This window comes from Sceloporus occidentalis, unplaced genomic scaffold (genome assembly GCF_023333645.1).
Source record: "Sceloporus occidentalis isolate IW3139 unplaced genomic scaffold, rSceOcc1.0.p SCAF_3, whole genome shotgun sequence".
Lineage (NCBI taxonomy): Eukaryota > Metazoa > Chordata > Lepidosauria > Squamata > Phrynosomatidae > Sceloporus > Sceloporus occidentalis.
In genome coordinates this window covers 131140445-131164545 of record NW_028316983.1, presented here as the reverse complement: position 1 = coordinate 131164545, position 24101 = coordinate 131140445, and the positions used below count along the sequence as shown (strand labels likewise).

The window sequence follows — 24101 nt, the reverse complement described above, 5'->3', positions numbered from 1 at the left end:
GATGCTTATGTAATGAGTGCACCAGTGGTGCACTTGTTACACCACCCTTGCGGCATAAAAAGAACCCGCTTTTCATGGGTTCTTTTTCCGTCGGAGGGAAGCCACGCGGTCTGGCGGCTGCGGCTTCCCTCCGGTGGAAAAACAGGCGCTGGTAGGCCACCGTTTTTCAGTGGTCTGTACCGCACCTATATCAATCATCACACCCAAATACAACCTGAAGAACACCCCGATAGAATTTAAATATAATGTAAATATAGATTTGCACTATTAAGCCTAAATGAGTGGGATCCAGTTGAACTCTGGACTGAAGCCAGGGGCACTGTCAGAGAGGAATACAAAAAGACACTATCAGTAGCCAAAAAGAAGGAGTAATATCAATGGATTTATTTATTTATTATTTACTTTATTTATATGCCACTTTTGTCCCAGGATGGGACCCAAGGTGGCTTCCATAGGAACAATGGATGACAGTTGAAACTCTTCAAACAGTTAAGGACGAGACGAGATGCAAAAGTAAAGGTGACAGACAGAGAGCGAGAACTCTGAATGTACCTGTTCAATGACTTGTGTGCATGAATAAGGAGAACTAGTATAACAATCAATGAAGAAGAATGGAAAATAAAAAAGAAAGAACAAGAGACCAGTGGCATCACAAGGGGGTGTGGGGAGTGTGGACTGTTCTGGGTGACCCTCAGAGGGGTGTCATCCTATGGGGTGGTACATGGGGGGGGGGGGTTGCTGCCTTCCAAGTCTGTCCCACTGGGGGGCCTGTAGTGGTCTGGATGGCTGGCAGGGAGGGCAAGGCAGTTCACCACCTCCCTGTACTGAGTGACAGTGGCATTCCTGCACTGGGTGTCACCCGGTACTGGGGGGGGGGGGCTTTAGCGGGGGCAGGACTTCCAGTGGCTAGGGCTTCCAGGATGGTACATGTTCCCTCTTCCTCTGTAGCCCCCTGCATGTGCCGGAGGGAACGGTGTCAGGGAGACAGAGTATGCCGGGGGTGGTGGAGTGCACATGGGGACAGGATGGTGTGTTGGCATGTGTGAGTGGGGGAGGATGACCAACAGGGTCAGAGGGGACCCTGAAGGTGCCCACTGTGGCCGGGAGGGGCCCCTGGGGTCTGGGTACCCGATGGAGGCTCTTTGGGGTAAATTGAGTGCCTTCCCCACAGCAGGAATCCCCTGGGTTGAAACCACCGAAGGATGGGGGGCAGGTGTGGGGCCAGCCCAGCAGGATCCCTGGGGAGAGGAAGAGGAGGGGCGGGTTTAAAACACCTTGAAAACATAATCAAATAAAAAGCCCAGCCTGGTCCGTGAGATGATCTGTCTGAGGCATGAATTATGAGCGGAGGGCTCATTGCAATCAAAAGTTCTTTGTGAAATCAAAGGCTTTCATGGCCGGCATCCCTAGTTTTTTGTGGGGTTTTGGGTCTATGTGGCCACGTTCTAGAAGAGTTTCGCCAGCATCTGTGGCTGGCGTCTTCAGAGAATGCCACATAGTCTGAAAACTCCACAAAAAAACTATATAAAGCTCTTTGCCTGCCCCCAGAAAGAGAACAGAGAAAGGTGGCCAACTAGGCCTCTTGTGGGAAGGAGTTCCCCAACCTCTTCTAAGCATCTTAAAACTCCTGCAAGCTTATAGAGAGAGTTGGCAGAGAAGGAAAGAGGGAATGGACTTTCCAGTTTCACTGCTGTCGTTGAGGAATCCCTTAAGGCATCCCTGTAGATTCAAGGCCTGACCAAAGCTGCAGATGCACTGCAGAAATAATCCAGTTTGACACCACTTTTACTGCCAGGGCTCAATGTTAGGGAATTCTGGAAACTGCAGTTGGTTGTGGCCCCAGAGCTCTCTGACAGAGAAGGCTAAAACTCTCACAAAACTACAGTTCCCAGACTTCCCTAGCAGTGAGCCATGGTGGTTCAAGGGGTGCCAAACTGGATTATTGCTGCAGTGCGGATGCAGCTCAGGTGGAACTCTCTGGAAAAGGAAAAGGAGGCCCAAGGGTTTGGCTTGTATGATCCCATCTTGGGGTGTAAAGCTTGGCTCCCTGTGGCTCTGCTAGCAGGTTTTGCTAATAGTAGCCCAAGACCTCTCTTACAAACTGTAGTAGAACTGGTTTGTATAAAAGGTACAGCAGCAAAGGCCAAACTCTGGTAAGGTGATTGATTGCATTCCAGCCACACTGCAGAAACAATCCAGTTTGAGACTGCTTTGACTGCCCTGGCTCAGTGCTAGGGAATCCTGGGAACTTTAGTTTGTTGTGGCTCCAGAGTTATATTATTATTATTATGATTATTATTTATATAGCGCTGTAGATTTACACAGAGTTCTCTCTGAGAGGGCAAAGGGTCTCCCAAAACTACAGTTGCCACACTTCCCTAGCGTTGATCCGGGGCAATTCAAGCGGTCTCAAACTGGATTATTTCCCGGTTCTTTCTGCGGTCAGAGAGCGACTGATGATGATGATGATGATGATGATCTCTCCAGACTTTTGCTCCAAAGGAGCAGTGTTTATTCAGAGTCTGGGTTTTCTGGGCAGAGAGAGAGAGAAGAGGAGGAGGAGGAGGAGGAGGAGGAGGAGGAGGAGGAAGCAGTGGGCAGCTGAAGAGTCCGCTCCGACGGAGTCTATTCCGGGTTTCCCCTGCAGCCCCGGCGGGCATCGCAGTCGCGGAGCCAGGAGCCAGGAGCCAGAGCAGGCGGCGAAGGCAGCGAAGGCGGCATCCCTTTGCAATGCGTCCCTCCCGTCTCGGTCCTGGCAAGGCGAGGAGGATGTAGCAGCAGCAACAACGAGGCGCCTTGGCCAAGAAGGAGGAGAGGGAGAAGGAGAAGAGAAGGACTGGGACCCAGAGAGAGGTCGAGGAAGGAGGCAAGGGAGCCACCAACTTGGCGGCGGGGCTTTACTTTGCTGCGGTGTACCTTTGGGGCAGGTGTTAGCATCCCTGGCAGGAGCAGCATCAGCATCATCATCATCAGCAGCAGCAGCAGAGCAGCATCACCCCCATCTCCTCTGGAGTCCTCCACTTCCTCCTCCTCCTCCTCCTCCGCTCCGGATTTGGAGCTTTAATCCGGCTGGCGGCAGCGGGCGCGCCGCCACACACAGGCGGACACACACTCGCCCTCTCGCCTCCTCCTCCTCCTCCTCACACTCGCGTTGACTCACACGCACACGGAGGGGCTGCAGCCGCGGCGGCGGAGGCGTCGGATCCGGTAGGTATTGTTTCCATGGCCTGGGAAATCCTACCCTTTGCCTGTTTGGGGGGGCCAAAGTAGGAGGAGGAAAAAGGGGGGGGGAGAGGGGAAAAGAAAAAGTCGGGTGGAAAAAAGTTTGCCTCGGTGGTCCCCGATGGCCTTTTGGGGGCGGGGGGGGGTCTGTGGCTGCAGTGGCGCAGCTCCTTCCTTCCCTCCCTCCCTCCCTCCTTTCCTTCCTTCCTTCCTTCCCTCCTTTCCTTCCTTCCTTCCCTCCCTCCTTTCCTTCCTTCCTTCCCTCCTTTCCTTCCTTCCTTCCTTCCTTCCCTCCCTCCTTTCCTTCCTTCCTTCCCTCCTTTCCTTCCTTCCTTCCCTCCCTCCCTCCTTTTCTTCCTTCCTTCTTTCCCTCTTTTGCTTTCTTCTCTTCCTTCCTTCCCTCCCTCCTTTCCTTCCTTCCTTCTTTCCCTCCCTCCTTTCCTTCCTTCCTTCTTTCCCTCTTTTGTTTTCTTCTCTTCCTTCCTTCCCTTCTTTCGTTCCTTCCTTCCCTTCTTTCTTTCTTTCTTTCTTTCTTTCTTTCCTTCCTTCCCTTCTTTCCTTCCTTCCTTTCCTTCCTTCCCTCCCTCCTTCTTTCCCTCTTTACCTTTCTTCTTTTCCTTCCTTCCTTCCTTCCTTCCTTCCTTCTTTCCCTCTTTTCCTTTCTTCTTTTCCTTCCGTCCTTCCTTCCTTCCTTTGCTTCCTTCCTTTCCTTCCCACCCTCCTTCCTTCCTTCCTTCCTCGCTGGCTCCCGGCCACCTTCGCCCTCCCTTCCCTTCCCTTCCCTTCCCTTCTCTGCCTGGCTTGCTTTCCTTCCGCCGGTCTCAGCTCAGTGGCTCCAGACAAAAAAAAAAAAAAAGGGCCGGCGGGGGCCCTGGGGCTGGGCGCCTGGTGCGGGGCTGGGGAGGGAAGAGGGAAAGAAAAGAGCTCCCTTGGCTTCTGTCTTTCCTCCTCCTTTCTATACTCGTCCTCCAAAGCCTTTCCCGGACGAGGAAGGAAGGAAGAGGGGACGGAGGGGGGAGCCCTGGCTTAAGCTTAGGGCTCCCTGGCAGGGGCGGGGGGCCTCTCTCTGTGTTGACCCACCCGTCTCCCTTCTCTTCAGCCTCCTGTCCAGGAGGATCCCCCCCAAAGTCCTCCATTTTGAGGACTCAGAACCACGCATCTGTCTATATATAAATATATGGTTTGGCCCAAGAGAAGCTTTAAAATACTCATAGAATATATATGTTGTTAAGCTTTTCTTTGGCCCAGGTTTTTTTTCCGTGAAGGTCCTCCATTTTGTGGTGACTTGTCCTCCTTTGCCGAGAGGAGGACATTGGTCACCCTGGTCTCTCTCTCTCTCTCTCTCTCTCTCTCTGTGGAGAGTGAATCGAGGTCCTCCTTTCCCAGGAGGCGTCCTCCCTTTCTGCCCGGGAGGAGTTCCCCCAAAGTCCTCCATTTTGAGCGGGGCTCGGACCCATGCGAAATAGATTTATACACATGGAGGACTTGGAGGACTTGGATATGGCCCTAGAGAAGCATAAGAACAGTCGCAGATATAGACACTCACAGGAATACATACATACATACATACATACATATGAGAGAAGCTTAAAACACTCGCAGGAATATCTGTCTATATATATAAGAAGCTTAAAAGTCATAGATAGACACTCACAGGAATATATATATATATATACATTACGCACATACATAGTCAAACACATATATAAATATATATATATTCCTGTGAGTGTATATGTCTGTGACTGTTTTTAAGTTTCATAAAACGTATTTTCATATAGTCTGTGACTATATATATATATATATATATATATATATATGTTCCTGTGAGTGTTTTTAAGCTTCTCTTGGGCCATGTCCAACCCTTCTTTTTCCCGCCCCGTTTTGCGGCGCCTCGTCCTCCCTTGGCGGTGAGGAGGCGGCCCTGGTGCCTGTGTTTGTGTGTTTGCGTGTGTGTGTGTGTGTGTGTGGAATTCTGGGAAGTGTGTGTGTGTGTGTGTGTGTCTGGAAGTGAGAGGCGCCGCTGGCGAGGGGCTGCTGCTGAGGAAAGTTTTGTCGGGAAGAGCCTCCTCCCTTCAGCCCTCCTTCCCTCCCGACGACAGACGCCTCTCTTTCTGGAGCGGAGGAGGCTTCCTGGCGGGCGCTCCTTCCTTGTGTCCCTCAGCCTCTGGACACTGCATTGGCGACTCCATTGGCCTTCCTCCTCCTCCTCCTCCTCCTCCTCCTCCTGGCGGTCTGTTTCCCAGGTTACAGCCGCGGTGTCTGCAGCCAGTCGGAGGGAGGCGGCGGACAGTGGGCCAGACCTCCCTCCTGCGGCGCCTGGGGATGGATGGATGGAGGCAGGGGGTCCCCCCTCCTCTTCCTCCTCCTCCTCCTCCTCCTCCTCCTCCTGATCTTCCCCCCAAAATATGCAGAGACTTCTTCAAAGACCTTTGCAGCCCCTCTCCCAGCCCCCCTGGTTTTGGTCTTCTTATGAACACTTTTTAAAGCCAGTGATTGCCAAACTTTGGTCCTCCAGAGATCTTTTGTACCCCCCTTTTGACACTCTCTGAAAGGAGGGAAGCAGTTGGCCCCAGGAGCTTTCCTAGACTTCAGTCTCTTTCCTTCCTCAGGTGCATTTGTGTCACGCAATGTCCAAATATATTGTAGCCCCTTGAGACTCACTGAAAGGAAGAAGTTGGCCCCAGAGGCTTTCCTAGACCAAAGTCTATTATGTCATCATGCCATGTATGGAGAGAGAGAGGTCTTTAAGACTGGCTGAAAGGAAGGAAGAATAGACTCAAGTCTACTTCCTCAGGTGTATTTATGTCACGCAGTGTCCGAATGTACGGAGAGAGAGGACTTGTGGCATCTTTGAGACTCACTGAAAGGAAGAAGTTGGCAGCAAGAGCTTTGCTTGACTTTCAGTCTGTTTCCTCAGGTGGATTTGTGTCATGCAGTGTCCAAATGTATGGAGAGAGAGGTCTTGTGGCACTTATAGCCCCCTTGAGACCTACTGACTGAAAGGAAGTTGGCAGCAGGAGCTCTCCTAGACTTTCAGTCTACTTCCTCAGAGGCCTTTGGTCATTTTTTTGGGACTTCAACTCCCAGAAGCCCCCGGCCACTTTGATTCAGCTGATTTAATTCTGGGAGTTGTGGTCCAATAACCTCTGCAGGGCTGGAATTTGGGAACCAATGGCTGGGTTTCATTTCGCCTTTGCAGGTCGAGACAAGGGAAGAGAAAGGAAACAAAGGCCCCATACAGACAGGCCAAAATAAAGCGGTTTCGGGTCACTTTGAAGGTATGCTGTTTAAATTATGCATGTGTCCTAAGGGTCCAGAAGCCACACCAAAGCCATGCTCCAGTCCTAAGGATTGGAATGTGGCTTTGGTGAAGCTTTCGGTCTCTTAGGACGTATGCATCATTTAAACAGCATACCTCCAAAGTGACCCCAAGCAGCTTTATTTTGACAGTCTGTATGGAGCCAAAGTAATCATTCTGGACACTTAGTTATACTTTTACGTTGTTTTGCGAAAGGGATCACCCCCTGCTCCTGTTCTCTTCTGGGTTGCCTGTTTCCAACTTCCTCCTCTTCCTCCATTTCTGGCTTTGGCACCCAGACTTGATAGGTCTTGGCAGCTGCCCTTCCCCACAGGGTGACCCCAGGCCCTCCTCACCGCAAAGTAGGACAAGGCAAGGCGAAATGGAGGACATTCCAGAAAAATGGAGGCCGTTGCCAAAGGAAGGCTAACAAACACTCGTAGAGATATAAATTCATACTTCTTTGCTGTGCCCAAAATGGAGGGCATTTGGGAATTCCTCCTGGACAGAAGGTTGAAATGTAGGACAGGTCCTGGAAAAGGAGGGCACTTGGTCACCCTGCTTTCTTACTTAATGGTGCTTGTGCCTGTGAAGGAGCCAGATGGCTCAGGACTTTGTTGCAAAGCTGTCTCCCCCTTCTCCTCCATTTGTTGTTGTTGTGTGCCTTCAAGTCATTTCTGATTTATGGCGACCCTAAGAAGTTTTCTTGGACAGTTTCTTCAGAGGGGGGTTGTATTGCCTTCCCCTGAGGCTGAGAGAGAGTGACTAGCCCAAGGTCACCCTGTAGGTTTTCATGGCCTCGCCAGGACTCAAACCCTGGTCTCCAGAGTCATAGTCCAACGCTCAAACCACTGCACCACACTGGCTCCATACTTATTCCCTTCCCATAATTGGAGGGGAAAATCTAAGGCTGACACTCTCTTATCCTCCTTTACCTCCCAAGCCCTAGATCTGCCTCTGGCAGCAAGAAGAGAGGGTTTCAGATATTTGGGGAGAGGAGAGACACCTGAATCTTCTCTGGCCTCCAGGGAAGCCTCAGTTGCTACCTTTCATTCCCTGAAAGAATCTGGAGTTTAGTCAGTTTGCAGGGTGGAGGGGAGGCAGAGTGTATTGAGGGCTATTACTGTTGAGATCTGCTCCCCTTGAATTGAGCTCCTGTTTACCACTTGAGGCAGGGCCTTCTGCCAGGTTTTATGATCGGGACGCCTCGTCCTTCCCATTTTGCCTTCCGTTCCATGTGCGGTGATTTAATCTGTGCTGCTGGGGTCCTTCAGCCTGTTGTGTGACGGGTGAGCAATTGCAGAGAGGCACAGAGGAGCTCCTAGGTGAGAAAACCTGACCTTAGCACACTGTTGTATCACTCCTTCCTTCCTCCCTCTCTCCCTCCCTTTTCTTGGTCAGTGCATTTGAAATCCGGAACCAAAGAGCATAGGCACATCACTCTTTGGAAGCTGGGAAGCAATGGTACATTTTGACAAAGACTTTTGGCATTTCAAATCTTAATCATAGCACAGTGCTTTTTCTTAGGTGGTTTGGGGTTATGAGGGTGGGTCGAGGAGGAGTTGAGTATTTCCGAGTATGCCTCTCCATAGCCGGTGCACACAGACATAACCCCTGCAGGGATACCTTTCAACACAGACTGGGCCAGCTGGTGTCACAAGTGGAAAGGCAGGTTTTAGCCTCACCACAAATGCCTTCGTCTGTGTTCTGCTCCTCTGTAGGAATAAAGAGACCTATTCCTTCTTCTGGAGAAGAATAGGGGGAATGTACTTGCTGGAGTGCTGGAGCTGGCCTGAATTTCCTTCCTCTGCTAATTCTAGCTACTGAGAATCAAGCCTGTGTATCTCCTGGGGTTTGGTTCCAGCCTCCCCTCCCCATGGATACCAAAATTCGTGGATGCTCAAGTCCCATTAAATACAAGAGCATGATAAAAAGGCACATAAAGATTTGCTTTTTGGAATGTGTATATATTGAATATTTTCAAGCCATGGATGCTTGTATCCATGGATAAAAAAATATGTGGATACAGAAGGCCTATGCCTGCCTCTCCCTCTGCAGGACCATTAGTTTTGCATTTGGGGATTTACTGTGGTAAGTCTGGGCAGTTGTGCCCTTCCCAATGTTGTTGGACTATAACTACCATCAGTTCCCTTATACTCAGTAGTGAGGAGTGATGAGAAATGCAATCCAGTAAGCATCTAGAGGGCCACAGTTGTCCATCTGTGGTCTTAAGATGTGGGGAACTGCTGGCAGAATCACCATAGAAACCTGGATAAGCACACAATGTTTTCAGTTTTCAGAAGCCAAGCAGGGTTTGCCCCGGTTAGTACTTGGGTGGGAGAAAAGAAACCTGTCTGAATCCTTGGAAAGCTACTGTGAGTCAGAGTTGGCAATGGCTGTTTCCTGGGTTTTTAATGAGAATTTATTGACAGCTCCTCAGATTCCATTACACCTTTCAGCATTAGCTGAGAGATCTCAAGACTCCAAAAAAAGAAGGCGGTACCTGCCTTTTGTTTTGGTTTTTTTAAACATAACTGGGGATGGGGTTCTCAAGAGGACAGGCCAGGGGCCAGACTGAAAGTCTGTGTCTCTTCTTTAGGTTAGTAGTTTCAAACTAGGGTAGACAGAGACACACATCTTCAACTCTGATCTAGCACAATGGCTTTTCCAATAATTAATCTGGAGTCTGAAAATTTCTGGTTTTTACTTGGCTTCTCAATGCAGTTTAACTTGTTCAGCTAGTTATTTCTTTAAAATATGGCTCTCATTTAGGATCATAATCCTAGCCAGAGGTGTATAAATACAAAGGTCTAATGACCACTCCTGGAATCTTTTACAAATGGTGGTTGGAGTCCCCAAGAATCTGATCTGTGTATGGAAAGAAACAGTGGTAAGGCCTCTGGCATTTGGAAACCAAGAGACTTTGGTCCAGTGCTCAGTGTTCAGGAATCCTGAGAATTGTAGTTTATTGTGACACCAGAGCTCTGACAAGAGAAGGCTATGTCTCTCAAAGCTACAGTTCACAGAATTCTCTAGCATTGAGCCAGGACAGTTAATGTGGTCTCAAACTGGATTATTTCTGCAGTGTGTTTTGGACCTTGGGGACAATGTGAGAGTAAATGCTCTCTTTGTCAGAGTCATCCTGCAAAAGGTCCTTCTGACTTCAGCAGTGGAGGAGCTGGATTCTTCCCTGATAACAGGACATCTACCTGTTCGTAAGTGATAGATTCTGTGATGAGATTTATCTAAGTTACTTGTAGTACTGGGAGCAAGTTTGAAATGACCTTTAACCAATCTGTTAGCATGAGAAGAGCTACCAGGCTCCTCAATCTTAACTGAGGTGATGTTGGCACAACTCAGTGACTTCATCTTTAAACAAAGAATAGTAGCACAGTATTGTTTGTCAGCCTGGCTGGGGGATGTCTAAGCTTGCAAGATCAAAAATATCCAAGAGAAGGGGAATTTTTGGACCTATAGTATGTTCTGCACTGATCTCAAATGTAGCAGTTTTGAAGTGAAGCTTCCATTATTGTGTACTTGTTTTTGAGGACACATTAAAGTAAAGGTCACTCCCCTAAACAAGATATTTCGGAACCACTTATGATTTTATATTCTGAAAGGTTCAGACAAACGGAACTGATGTTATATGGGTAATGGCATAGGCCCAACTTGGAGCCATTAAATGCTATAGGGGTGATCCAAACTGGGTTTAACAACAATGCTGTCAGGTAGGACTGCTATATCCTCTTCACTGAGCCTGAGTTGGGGAACTCACATCTACATAAGACACCACTCAGATTTTAAGTGTGTCATAGTGGTTTGAGAGTTGGACTATGACTCCGGAGACCAGGGTTTGATTCCCAGCTTGGCCATGAAACTTGGTTGGTGACCTTGGGCAAGACATACTTTCTCAGCCTCTGGTGAAGGCAATGGCAAACTTCCTCTGAGCAAACCTTGCCAAGAAAGCCCCATGATAGGATCTTAGGATCACCATTAGTTGGAAATGACTTGAAGGCATATAACGCGCGCGCACTCACTCACTCACACACACGTGTGTGTGTGTGTGTGTGTAACCCCCCTTAAAATACCAAAGGTAAGGACTGGATGCAGTTCCAGTGCATTTTACAGAATAGCATGTGCACAGTCATATTCACAAAAAATTAAGGAGATGGATTTACTTATGAGGGATGGAGAGGTAGAATAGCTATATATAAACCATTATAACACCTTGAGTAATACAGTAATACAACAGGGCAAAACAAAAACATAGAGCTAAAGGTAATCATATCAGAGCAGCTTCACAAGATAAGATTTAGTAACACAGAAATGAAAATATAAACTGAACAGGAAACCAAATGTAAAATATATTTTGAATGTGAGGCAGTGAGCTGGGACAAACAAGACAGAACCAAGCCTAGGGCCCAGAGTTTCCAGCACCTTGTAGATATGCAGATTCCCATATAAATGCACCCGAAGAAGTTGTCTTAACCACTAGGCATTACTGTGGCCTTGAAGAAACAAAAACAAGTGATGCTGGAGGTGCATACAAATTTCAGGCTGTTGGAGAATGAGAAGCTGCTAGAAAAGGAAATGCATTTAATGATGGTACATGCTCCTGATGTGTAGATGGTTAAATGTTTTCTTTTTATTTTTCTTGGTCACACCATGCCTGGGTAGTGTGGAGTATTATGCATACCTTGTCTGTCTTTCTACAGTGAAGTCTCAGAGGAAAAAGGTACTTTGCTTCTTTGAGGGAACTTCAGATTGTAGGCTAGAGTGCTAAAGAGGTAATGCAGGAAGCTGCTATCTTTGTGGACCCAGGAGGTGCAAGCAAATAGGATTCAGTGTTATATTATTCCAGTTCTGAAGTACAAAATGCATATGAGTGCGCATCAAGTATGAATGATACTGATATGCATAACGTATGGCTTTCCCCTCTAAATATATCAATGCCAAGGTGTCTTGTGTCTGTGTCACGTGCATGGGTATCCTTTCTATTATAAATTAATTCAGTCCTCATTTACCTGCAAATATATGAGGGAAGTAGTTGCCTGTTTCATCGCTGATGTTCTTTGAATCTTTTTTTGCACCCCAACCTGGAAACAGCTTGTAAATGGTTTGGAAGCAAAACATGACTATGTGAGGCCTGACCTCAGGCTGCCCAAGTCAAGAAAATTAGCGCTGGAAAGGGCAGCTCTTGCTGTTCTTTTGTCTTCTGCTCAGAGAAATCTCTCAAGTCTTGGACACTTGGGTGTTGTGTTTGTGCTTTGAAAAATCAAGACCAACTAAACTTGGAGGAGAATCGGTAGAGGTTCCTCCTGCTAGCTTTTGAGCATAGGATAATTAGAATCACAGGAAGCAGCCTCCAAGTAACCTTGTTTTCTCCCCTTCAGAGGCTACAGTCGGATGATGAAATCTGAGCTTAATAAATTGAGAAATGAACGAGCCTCCTGCACCTGCATGCAGCCACTTGACTCCTCCCTTTGTGCCGACAGGAAAATAATCCAGGAAGCTAAAAGTTAATTAGCCTTCTTTTATGTCCAAATCGGAAAACTAGGGTTAATGGCTTCCAAGGAAGTCAGGATACTAAGCCAACTATAAACCGTGACCACTTCTTGTGTTGATTTGATTGGATGCTGTTGGTTTTCCTGGTTCAAATGTAATAAGATTTGGTTGTTTGGATGTAGCCAAAGAGTGACAATACAGTTTTGATGATATAATTTTATATGCAAAATGTAAATAAGGACATATATTTTCTACCAGCAGTGATTTGTGGGTGGCGGCGGTGGCAGGGAGGGGTGTTATTAAAATAAAACACATTTTCAAAAGTAGGTGCTCTTTGACATTCAAGAAATGTGAACAAAATCTGATGTCGTGGAACATCAAATTGTTCTAGAACTAAATAAGACCTTCAGGCAAGCCTATAGGCAAGTTGCTTCTTTTGATGTGCTCATTGACCTTAAAAGTCTTGAAAGTGTATGATTTTGCATGGCTTTGGTCATTGCAGAGAAGTATGAAGTAGTGTACCTTTTCTTCCCAGATCTTTCAGCCCAAATGTGAATTTATAAGGTGTTCTTTACACTATACAAGAACATAGTGCCCAATGTCTTTGTTGCAGGATGGGGCTGTTTTGTTATACACTCCAAGAAGATAATCCTTTGAGCCTTTCAGAAGATGGATAGGTTTAAATCAACAATCTGTAATACTGCAAGTAAATTTGCAGGAAAAACCTGCCTTAAATCCTTTCGTCAGGAAAGACTAGAGCTGAACTCTACTTTATGCATTTCAGTTTCTAGGCAATGTGCTACTTCTGTACATTTAATCTGGCACAGTACATTATGAGAAAATGACAGTTCAAAGTACTGGATGAATGAAATCAATGTAGCAAATGGGAAGAATGATTTAAATGTAGCTAGTAGTTTTGTGAATGAAAACAGCTCTTTGAATGAATGAACTTGCCTGGGAGTGTTGTTGATATGCTGTAAATGGAAAGTGCACATGGCAGAATTCAAATATTTAAATGTGGATTGGTCAAATGATAACTTGTGTTTGCTGTGAGATGAAAGGCACATTTTTATGTTGTAGCTAGTGCTGAACATGAGAAGGCCTTCGCTGTACACAATGTTTTATTTACAGGGACTCCTTCTAACTCTTAGATTTTTTTCAAAGTCGTAATTGTTGTGAAATATTACTTATGCCAACCTTATGCTATTTTGTAAAAATCTCTTCAGAGGAGGTTTGCCATTCTCTTCCTCTAAGGCTGAAAGTGTGTGATTTGCGTAGAGATATCCAGAGGTATTTGATCCCTGATCTCATTTAGTCTAGTCCACATTCAAACCACTACACTGTGCTAACTTTCTAAACAAATACACATTATTTGCTGTTGCATGAACCGGGGAACTTGGTTGTAAGTCATGATGTTGTTTATCATGATAGGAAAGTGGGACAGTAAAGTTTAGGCTTTTGTCCTCGATTTGCTCTAGTTTAGAGGAGGAGGTTGGAAGTATCTGCACCTATTTTTGGGTAACTAGAGTTCATAATCCTAAAATGGGGTTCATTTTAAGTATGGATAGTTGAAATAATCCAGCCAAACTGTAGTTAAAATTAAGTAAATTTGTTGGATTGGGATAAAACTACAAGCTGTGATTAATGAAAACAAAAGTGAAAGGTTCTGTATGCATCCTCATGGTTGCACCAGAGAACGTGTGTGGATGGGAGTGTGTGAAAAGCTTCATCGTGGACCATTCCCATCAAGATAACCATGGATTTTCACTTGGCCCTATACTTTTATTATTTGCATTTCATATGTATGTTGGAAGCTCCTTTGTACCAGTTTAGACAGTAGATCCATGTAGATCTGTATTGCCTAATTGGTCAAGTAGATACTCTTCATGGTCTCGAGTAGAGGTCTTTCCTAGGATTGCAACCCTTTCACTGGCAATGTTGTGCTTCAAACTCAGGCACGTCTGTATGTGTGGAAAGCACTTTATTGTCTAACAGCAACCCACCCTCTGCATTAACATGATGTGCTAGTGCAGACTATACCTCTGAGCTCTACCCTGAATTATTAGCTCTCCTATGTTATTGCTCACTGTGATGTCTAGAAAGTTCCTCATAATGGCAGTTGCATTGGGGTTTCTCTACACGGACAGCATTTTGTGTGTGTGTGTGCGTGCGTGCACAGCGTGTGTGCTTTATTGCATATGAATCTTAGCAGTTCAGATGTATTTCTGTGTTCATCCCCCTCTTTCCCAAGCTCTCACTGTGGCACCAGCTGTGTTTCTGACCTTGGGCTTCCCTGGCTATTTCCTCCTCCTATTTTTGCACACTCCAGTAGTTATTGTGTATGTAGGAGTGCACAGCTATCTGTCTGCATATTCTACATGATTTTAAGTTTTTTAAAAAGAGATCAATCTTCAATCTAGAGATGTATGTGTGTGCATCTGCGTGTACATGAAGGGCAGCAAAAGAAAAATGGAACAAACCAAGATGAAGCAAAATGTGAAGAACCGAGCTAGAGAAGCAATGCAGTGTTGCTGAATATGGACTTTGTTCTAAGGTCATGGAGATAAGATAGTCACAACTGGCTTGGAACGCTGCAGGATAAGCTTTGTTGATCCAGGTGCAGTTGGGCCCACATATGGTCACATAGAATTTGGCCAGGAAGAAACGATGATGACCGAAGCCCCAGGACTGATCCAGCTGCAGTGGCAGCTTGGCAACCAAATCTATGAAATTAAAAGGCTGAGGAAGCATCAGGAGACATTTGCTTCCAAAAATCTGCTTATGCAGTCTTGGCAAAAAGATAGGGCTGCTGTGAATATGGCAGGGAGGCAATGACAGGAAACACCAAATGCATCTATGCTTCTTGTTTTGCTTTTTTGACCATCAGTTCAGAATCCAAATCAGTTCTGTAGTGTGTGCACTGGAAGCCCTGTAAAAACTTTTCTTTTTCCAAGAGACAAGGGTTTTTGCAGATTTTTGGAGGCAACCTAGTTTGGGCATCTGCTTCTGACAAGATGTTTGAAACTAGCGGTGACTGTTTAAAAACCTAGAGATCCCTGTTTTGAAGGGGGGAAATTGTGACGTCCAAACAAACTTCTGCTTGAAGCTCTGGTTGTGTACAGATGTTAGAGAAATACCTGATAATAAAATAAAAACTGCTGGATTCCACCTCAGTCGTTTAGTAAAGCAGTTAAGCAGAGTGGTACCAAGAACTAGCTTATCAATCAGTTTTCCCAACCCCTGCTGTGAATTATACCCTATGTTAAATTTGTAATATAATAGATAGGTAAAGGAAATTAATGTTTTTTTTTAAACATTGTTTACATTGACAGGATTTTCAGACTGTTTCCAACTGGAAGTGCTATAGAACAGGTCTGGATTTTAGGGGAGAGATATTTGGGTTGCAGTATTTCAGTGAGCACTATTTAGGTTGTTTTATTTTTACTAAAAAGTTGTTACATTTCAAAAGTCCAGAGCAAGTTTGCAAGTTTGAAATATGTAGAATAAAGTACTTTGTCAATTTAGCAGTTTAGTCCTAAAAAGCTCGAAAAATTGAAGAAGATTGTTACTAAACTGTAAGTAGTTTGCCATTTATCACTGACAATGTTGATGTGGGTGTGAGCCTCTTAACAGTACTTCTTAAAGAGCATGCTGTGTGGAAGTGATTTTCTGTGAAAACATGTTTGTGTTGGTTTTCACAAGGCGGACTTGAAGCGTGATGTGCTATCTGTTGTCTCCTTCTCTGGCTGTGTCTATAAATGAAATGTGATTCTGGAGTGGGCAGATAGTAGGTTCACCAGTAGCTATGCTGTCTAAAACTATAGGAGTTGTTCAGTGATGTCTTGAGGACCACACTTAGTCCATCATAGTGCATAGCTGTACTAGGTTCTGTACTGATTGGAGTGGACAGAAAGAAGAGAGGAAGTGAAGATTTATCTACTTCTGCTATGAGGTCCAGGGACACAGTCAGCCCCATGCCTGGACATGAACTCTGTTCCCCACTCAGCTCATTCTGCAGTGCCTTTTGAACAAATGGGCATTTGGCAGGTGTCTGCATGTACACAACCCTTTCATCTGAATTTCTTTAGGACTGATTATTAATAGTGTAGTATTGGGGCACTGGGTTCTCTCTCTTTCCCTCTCACTTTTAAAATCAATTTTATGTTTACAGTGTCATTTTAAAATTTGCCCTCTTTCATCCACCAAATAGTCTTATTTCTTTAGCTTCTTAGCCTCAAGGATAGGGGTAAACAGATGTCAGGTTTTGGGGTCTAATGTATCTGTGCACTTAAAATTAATCTTAGGAGTTTATCAAGCAGGAGGAATTTCTCCTTAAATTCCAATGAAAAGAAAGAGGGGTCAGAACGCATTCACTTAAAGTCACTAGTTTCACACAATTACGTGAATACGCATTGCATTTGAACTGGCTTCCCATTGCCTGAAAATAGCATGCCATTGCCCGAATTTGTGTGTGGTAGTTTATCATGCAATAACGTGAAACCCCATGATTGCGTTCGGACTGACTTCCCATTGCCCGAATTTGTGTGTAGTGGGTTATCATGCAATAACGTTAAACCCCATGATTGTGTTCAGATTGCCATCAGATTATACTTCGAATTCCCCTTGTCTGATAAACTCCTTAGTCCAAGGATTTTTGCGGAGTACTGGAAAAGAATGGAGATTACAATCATTACACATACGGCAACATTTATATTACACAGTTATAGTGCTATGATTCTGCTTTACTTGCAATAGATCTGTCCTATGGTAGCCTCAGTTTTGTTACTGTGAGGCACTAGAGCTGTCTGGCTGAGAATTCTAACGGCCTTTGTGTAAACTGCAAATCCCAGAATCCATAGGATGTTGCCAGGTTGAATCTTAGTGCTATAATGGTAAGTGTACCAAGCTTAGCTGCCATCTCCTTTTTTCATTTCAGCTTTATAGTTTAGGGTCAAGGAGGGTCTTTTCCTTGTTGCTATAGTTAAACTGTTTGGAGTCCGAGATCTTGGTTGGTCTATTTCTATTACAAATCAATTAGAGATCTAGAAGTCGACCCAAATATGAACCTTTGTGCCAGGGGAGTAGACTATTAATAATTAGAGTTGTGGTTGTGGTGGTGGTGTGCCCTCAATATATTTCCAACTTATGGACCCCAAGGCAACCCTGTCATGGCATTTTCAGGGGCTAAGAGTGTTTGGGTCACCCCATTGGGTTTCCATGGCTGAGGGGGTGATTGAAACCTGATCTCCACAGTCCAGCACTTAAATTATTCCCATCTTAATATTTAGAAAACATGCTGGTTTGAGGTGTGTTATATCTTTATTATATTGTAGGGTTCACAGGAGGAAGTTCTTCTTAACATTTAGGTGGAATCTTTGCTGTAGTTTGAATCCATTGCTCTGGACCTAGTCCTGAGTAGCAGAAAACAAATTTGCTCCACCTTATGTATGACATCCTTTCAAATATTTAAGCAGGCATATCATATTACCTCATAACTGTCTTTTCTACAGGCTAAACATAACTAGCCCCCTAAATCTCTTCTTGTAGGGCATTGTTTCCAGACCCTTCACTGTTTTGGTCACCCTCCTCTAAACATGCGGCAACTTGTCAACATCCTTTTTGAATCGTGGTGCTCAGAATTGGATGCAGTATTCCAGATAAGGCTTAACCAAAGCAGAATAGAATGGTTCTATTACTTCCCTCTATCTAGACACTGTACTTCTATTGATGAAGCCTAGAATCACATTGTCTTTTTAGCCGCCACATTACACTGTTGACTCATGTTAAACTTGTGGTTCACCTTTCACATGTACTGTTGTCAAACCAGATGTCCCTCATCCTGTATCTGTGCACTTCATTTTTTTCCTGCCTGAGTGCAATACCTTACATTTCTCCCTTTGAAAATTAATTTTTCTAGTTTTGCCCAGCTTTCTAATCGATAAGGGCATTTTGAATTTTGATCCTGTTGTGGTATGAGCTACCCCTCCTAATTTGCTGTCATCTACAAAATTGATAAGCATACCCTCTATTCTTTCATCCAAGTCATTGATGAAGATGTTGAATAGCACTGGGCCCAGACAGAACCCTGTGGGACCCCACTGGAGACTTCTCTCCAGATTGAAGAGGAGCCATTGGTGAGCACCCTTTAGATTTGATTGGTCAATCAATGTCAAATCCACCTAACACTAGCATTGTCTAGCCCACAATTTAATAGCTTGTTTGCAAGAATCATTTTTCCCTTTAAAAAAAATTAGACAGTGCCAGCATTAAAAACAAAACAAAACAACTACCATAATATATATTTCGAGAGAGCCCTCCAGTGCTTTGCATGCTGGACTATGACTCTGGAGACCAGAGTTCGAATTCTAGCTTGGCCATGAAACTCACTGGGTGATCTTGGGCAAGTCACACACTCTTAGCCTCAAGGGGAGGCAATGGCAAACCTCCTCTGAACAAATCTTGCCAAGAAAATCCTATAATAGGTAAACCTTGAGGTCACCATAAGTTGGAAATGACTTAAAGGCACAAAAACAGCAACAGCATAAGGAGTAACTTGTGCTTTAGACATCATGTTCAATGATTTCAATGATGTTGAAGTGAGATTTGAGTAAGAATCCATATGGTATTACAACTTGCCAATGCATTACAGTGAATCTCTGAAGTCTAGTGAAAAATTATGTCTTGACATGTGAGAAGTTGAGAGTTTTGAGTTGAATTTTACAAGGATTTGCAACCATTTACATTTGGCTAGGATCTAGAAACTTAAAGGTACCAGATCTTGTCTGATTTTGGAAGCTAAGTAGGGTTATGCCTGGTTAGTACTTGGATAGGAGGCTGCCAATGAAGATCAGGTGCGGTAGGATATATTTCAGAGAAAGGAACTGGCAAAACCACCTCTTGCGTGTTTCTAGCCTAAGAAAACTGTATGAAAAATGGAGTCCCTATAAATTGACAAGCAACTTGAAGACACATACGCATTCACCACCACCCCACACCCTCCCCCACACACTCTGAAACATTGTAACAGATTTGCAAACAAATGTACAGGTCATTTGTAGATGATGCAAGCTTTGTGTCCTTGTGTTCTTGTTTTGAAGTCCAACAGAAGTTGCAAAACTGTATGCCACTAAATTAGAAAGATGTATGCCATGGTCGCCCTGGTCGATGATCTCCGTCTGGGCATGGACAGGGGTAGCGTGTCCCTGTTAGTGCTTTTAGACATCTCAGCGGCTTTCGATACCATTGACCATGGTATCCTTCTGGAACACCTGAGGGAGTTAGGAATCGGGGGCACTGCACTCCAGTGGTTCCGTTCCTACCTCTCAGGTAGATTCCAGATGGTGCAGCTGGGGGACGTGCGCTCCGATAAGAGGGCACTCACATCTGGTGTCCCTCAAGGAGCCATTCTGTCCCCCATGCTATTCAACATTTACATGAAACCGCTGGGAGAGATCATCCGAAGACACGGGGCGCGGTGTTATCAGTACGCTGATGACACCCAAATGTGTTTCTCTGTGTCTCCGACTGATGCAGTGACCAGGGATGGCATCTCTCTTCTAGATGCCTGTCTGGAGTCGGTAATGGGCTGGATGAGGGAAAACAGACTCAGCCTGAATCCAGAGAAAACGGAAGTACTCGTGATAGGCTCCCCCGGCCCGGGGATGAATGTTTGTCCACCTGTCCTGAACGGGGTCATGCTCCCCTTGAAGGACTCAGTTCGCAGTCTGGGGGTGCTCCTGGACTTGTCGCTCCACCTTACATCTCAGGTGGATGCGACAGTCAGGAGCACCTGTTATCAGCTTCGGCTGATACGCCAGCTGCGACCCTACCTGGGCCGAGGGGACCTTGAAACGGTGGTACATGCTCTGGTAACCTCTCGCTTGGATTTCTGTAATGCGCTCTACATGGGGCAACCCTTGTACCACTCTCGGAAGCTACAATTGGTTCAGAACATGGCAGCAAGACTGGTCACTGGATCCTCCAGGGCCAGTCACATAACACCTGTGGTTAAAGATCTACACTGGCTGCCTATTTGCTTCCAGGCGCAATACAAGGTGTTGGTTATTACCTATAAAGCCCTAAGTGGCTTGGGCCCAGGGTACTTGGTGGACCGCCTCTCTCCATATAATCCGCCCCGCACACTCAGGTCGGCCGGGAAGTAACTGTTGCGAGTTCCAGATGCAAAACATTCTATAACAACACAGAGGTCCTTTTCCATCTCGGCCCCTCAGCTCTGGAACTCACTTCCCGGCGAGCTCCGCTCGGCCACCTCCCTTGACCTATTCAGGAAAGGGTTAAAAACCTTCCTTTTTCAGCAGGCTTTCCCCTAATGTCCCAGTTGTACTCCTCCTCTCCCTCTACAGCTTTGCATCTTGAGCTAGACTGGATGTTATTAATTGTACTTTTAATGTGTTTTTAATGTGTTTACTGATGTTTTATTATGTTATTATGATATTGTAGTGCTTGTGCAACTATGTAGTTTGCATATTGTAACCCGCCTTGATCTGTGGAAAGGCGGCCTGTAAATAAAGATTTTATTTTATTATTATTTTATTATGTAGAACTTAACAAAAAGGAAAATGATGCTTTTTCAGAATTAGCATCAGTCACAGTGTCAAAAGTAAAATGGCATCCTGGCAGCTTTCTTATTGATATGATCAGCACACCTGGAGAAACTTTCGAATGTCAATTGTTAACACAGTTTAATAACTTCACTAGGAGGTCTGCTGGTATTGCAGAGTTTCTGGGGGATGTTGTTTCAGTTGCTTTTAGCAGTCACATTGTGGCATCTGGATGAGAAGCAGTGTGAGAGCCCAGACTAGTAGAATTCTTCCAGCATATCTAATACCCTCCATAAACTGCAAATGTTCCCCTTATTCTTCATGCACATGATGGAAGATTTTTGGGCGGAATGCTTGGAGTCATTTTTAGTTTGTATTGGGCAGTGGTCAGAAAAAGCCATGCAACTGCTGTGACTTAGTTCACTTGAGTTGTATTTATTTGCTTAAAATCAAAGGTCATCATAGAGTGTGAGACATGACTCACCCTTTGTTTCTGGCAGCCAAACAGGGAGAGTAAACTAGATTACTCTGGAGCATCACTGGTGAATTCTCTGGTACTTTTTTGGCCCTTGGCTTCCAGGTCTAGCAGTACTCATATGTTAGTGCCCAACGTAGTAGAACTGACTAGGGATGACAAGTCTTTTACCATTCCTATGGATGCAGTCTGTGTTGTTGTTGTTGTTGTTGTTGTTGTTGTTGTTGTTGTTATTGTGTGCCTTCAAGTCATTTCTGACTTATGGTAACCCTAAAGTGAACCTACCATGGGGTTTTGTTGGCAAGATTTGTTCTTCATGCACATTCTGTATACAACCCGAGATTTTGTGTATTACTGTATTTGCATTCCTGAAAATCAGGCTTGTATACTTATGCTGGCAATGACAAGTGTGCCACCTGCCTCTGCCAAATGTAACAAGAATCCAATCCTTCTTTCCAAACCTGAAGCTTAAGGGGTGGGCATGGATCATGCCAACAAATGCATAGTGACTGTCAAACCTTCCACAGCTTTAAGGTGGGGATTGGGAAGTAGGCTGAATTTTGTTGGACTTTGGGGCTGAGAGCCAGATCAGGGCCGCAGCAACTGCACGCCATGACCCTGATCTCACCTTTCCATGGTGCAAAAAGGAGCTACAAAAAGCGGTGCCTTTCTGCCCCATGAAAAAGCCGCCATAGTCACATTGCCACAGCTTTTCCACACTCCTTTGGCACTGCATCATGTAGATGCAGTGCCAGAGAATGTGGTTTGGTGCATGGTGTCACGCTGGCTTGGGGTTGGAGCTGGGGTGTGTGTCCTGTAGATACCACGCCCCGACTCTGCCCCCAGGCCAGCCAAAGATGTCTGTACAGCCCCTTATAGTTTTATCAAGGTGCTCAGAGTGGCTTGGCCATACAGCAACAAAACCAGCAAATTCTTGTCATTTTTTCCTGTAGGAAGTCAGTAACACTAGAAGGGGGACAGGGTCTGATGACCATGATTGTTGGATTGACCCACTGCTTTTCCTTTGCCAACTAACTCCATTTCTGTGATTTATTTCACCAGCCTAATTCTGAGGTCAGATTCCTCAGCCAAGTGGTTGCAGGGAAAGGATTATTAACCCAATTCCTTCCTGAAATCCCCCTTGCTAATGTTCCCTTCGCGCTTTCACAGGAGGTTGAGAATCCTGTATTAGCCCTTTGATGCCAGCTTCATTTCAGCTGTCATTGAATAAAGTACCCTACATTGTTTCAGAACTATTTCAAAATAGAACTAATTTGAAGAAAGGTAGTAGTTTCCTTTTCAATACATTTTGCTAGAAAAACCCTCAAGAGTAAACCCTCAAGAGTTTATTCCCTACTGCTTTTTAAATTTGAAAGAATTTTTAGAAAAGAAGTTTGTGCTGCAGAGGAAATATCAAGCCTCAAGTGTCTGTTTCCATGATCTCTTGCTCATGTGCTGTTGACTCTTCTGGAATCTTGTCATTATTTGCAAAAAGCTTCATTGTTATCCCTTACACATGATTCACCTTTGCCTCCTCTTATCCATCTACCCATTCTGCTGGTGGAAGGGAAAAGAAAAGAAACCAAGGCTGCAAATCAGCATTTGTTGCTAGCAAAATACAAAATGCAAGTTCCTACAAAATAGCAGACTTGCTTGACTTTGGAGCACATCAGTTGCTTTTGTGAAGTCCTCCCTCCCTCCTCCCTGTGCACTGAATATAACCCTGTGACAGTGCAAACTCTGGTGTTTGAAAATTAAAATTCCTTTGCATGTTACAGTGGTTTTGTTTCAAGAGGACTTATGGCTCTCCTCTCCTTGACAGCTCTGCTTGGCACAAGGATTGCCCTGTATTTTTTGCTCTGCCTTCTTAGCCTCTAGCATGGATTCCCTCCAGCATTTCTCCTGTGATTGCTATTCAAATGCCTTCTGTGCTGAGAAGAATCTGAATTTCCTGTCAGCAGTAGGTTTCCACGCTTTGTCTGGCTGCCACTTCATCACATGCTTTAATCGCCACATCCAGGCTTACAGCGAGTAAGCTGGAGCCAGCCACCTCCTACCTCCCAATCCCCAGGGTATACGCCAGCCAGCCAACCACCTCCTCTGGAGGCTGGTGTGGTCACTTGATCTGCTTTGTTCTTTGGCAGCTGTGCTGACCTGCACCAGTCTTTATCTGCCTCCTTCTCCTCCTCCCTTTGCAAAGGGTCAGCTTGTTTTTATGAATCTTGGATCCAAAAGCAGCTCTAGGATTGTTGCTGCATGGACATGTAAAAAGGCAACACTCTGGAAGTGGGCTTCACAATGTCTGGTCAGATGCCCTATTTCTTTACATGACAGATTGCAGGGGAAACTAGTTGGCAGTATAGTTTGGCTGTCCCCTATCCCGACAGGCTGATAATTTGGATGCCACTGTTCTCTCCCCAAGTTGGGAGCAGTTTCACTTTTCTTTAAAAATAATAACAACAACAGTAATAGAGCTTTTCAGTTTTTTAAAAAGAAGAGATTGGAGTCATCTCCACCCCAAAAAAAGATTTTGTATAAATGCTTTTAAAAATAAAAGTGTAGACTAGCTCAAGGATGGAGAAGAGGCAAGTGTGAGGGCTGAGTCAATGCTGGAATTCCTATCAGTTGAAAAGGTAGAAAAGGTGTGAGTAAGGTAGTCTTAGCCCATGGGAAGAACAAAAACCCTGTGGTGAATGCTCTTTTGAAGTACGTTTGTACACACCCTAAGTGCATTAATAGTTAAACTTTCAGCTCATAGCTTAAACTCACCAGACCACGAAAAGCCTCCATTAGTTACTCATGCTCCATTGCTCAACTAGAATATAATGCTGAAGGGTTTTTTTCCCTGCCTCTGCTTCAACTTCAGAGGTGTTTTGGGGGACTTAACTCTTGAAAAGTAGTTGCAATAGTTTGGTGCTTCTGGCAAACTTTTCTTAAGTTTTTTCCCCTTTGCCCCCCCCCCCCCCCCGAAAAAATGCAGTCTTTCTTCATCAGGGCAGCAGCTAAATATCTGCCTCAGCTGACTTAAAAGTCTCAT

General features: G+C 45.1%; 1 protein-coding gene across 5 annotated transcripts in view; it reads left to right on the top strand.

The window, feature by feature from the left end:
- The first annotated feature begins 2686 nt into the window (after positions 1-2686).
- CXXC5 (CXXC finger protein 5) overlaps positions 2687-24101 on the top strand; it is a 78688-nt gene continuing 57273 nt past the window's right edge. For 3 of the 5 annotated variants that reach the window (XR_016280531.1, XR_016280532.1, XM_089516307.1), the window contains exon 1: positions 2687-3207. The gene's annotated coding sequence lies outside the window, so the exon portion shown is untranslated. The remainder of the gene's footprint in view (positions 3208-24101) is intronic. The other 2 variants (XM_089516303.1, XM_089516304.1) reach the window with 1 other exon arrangement.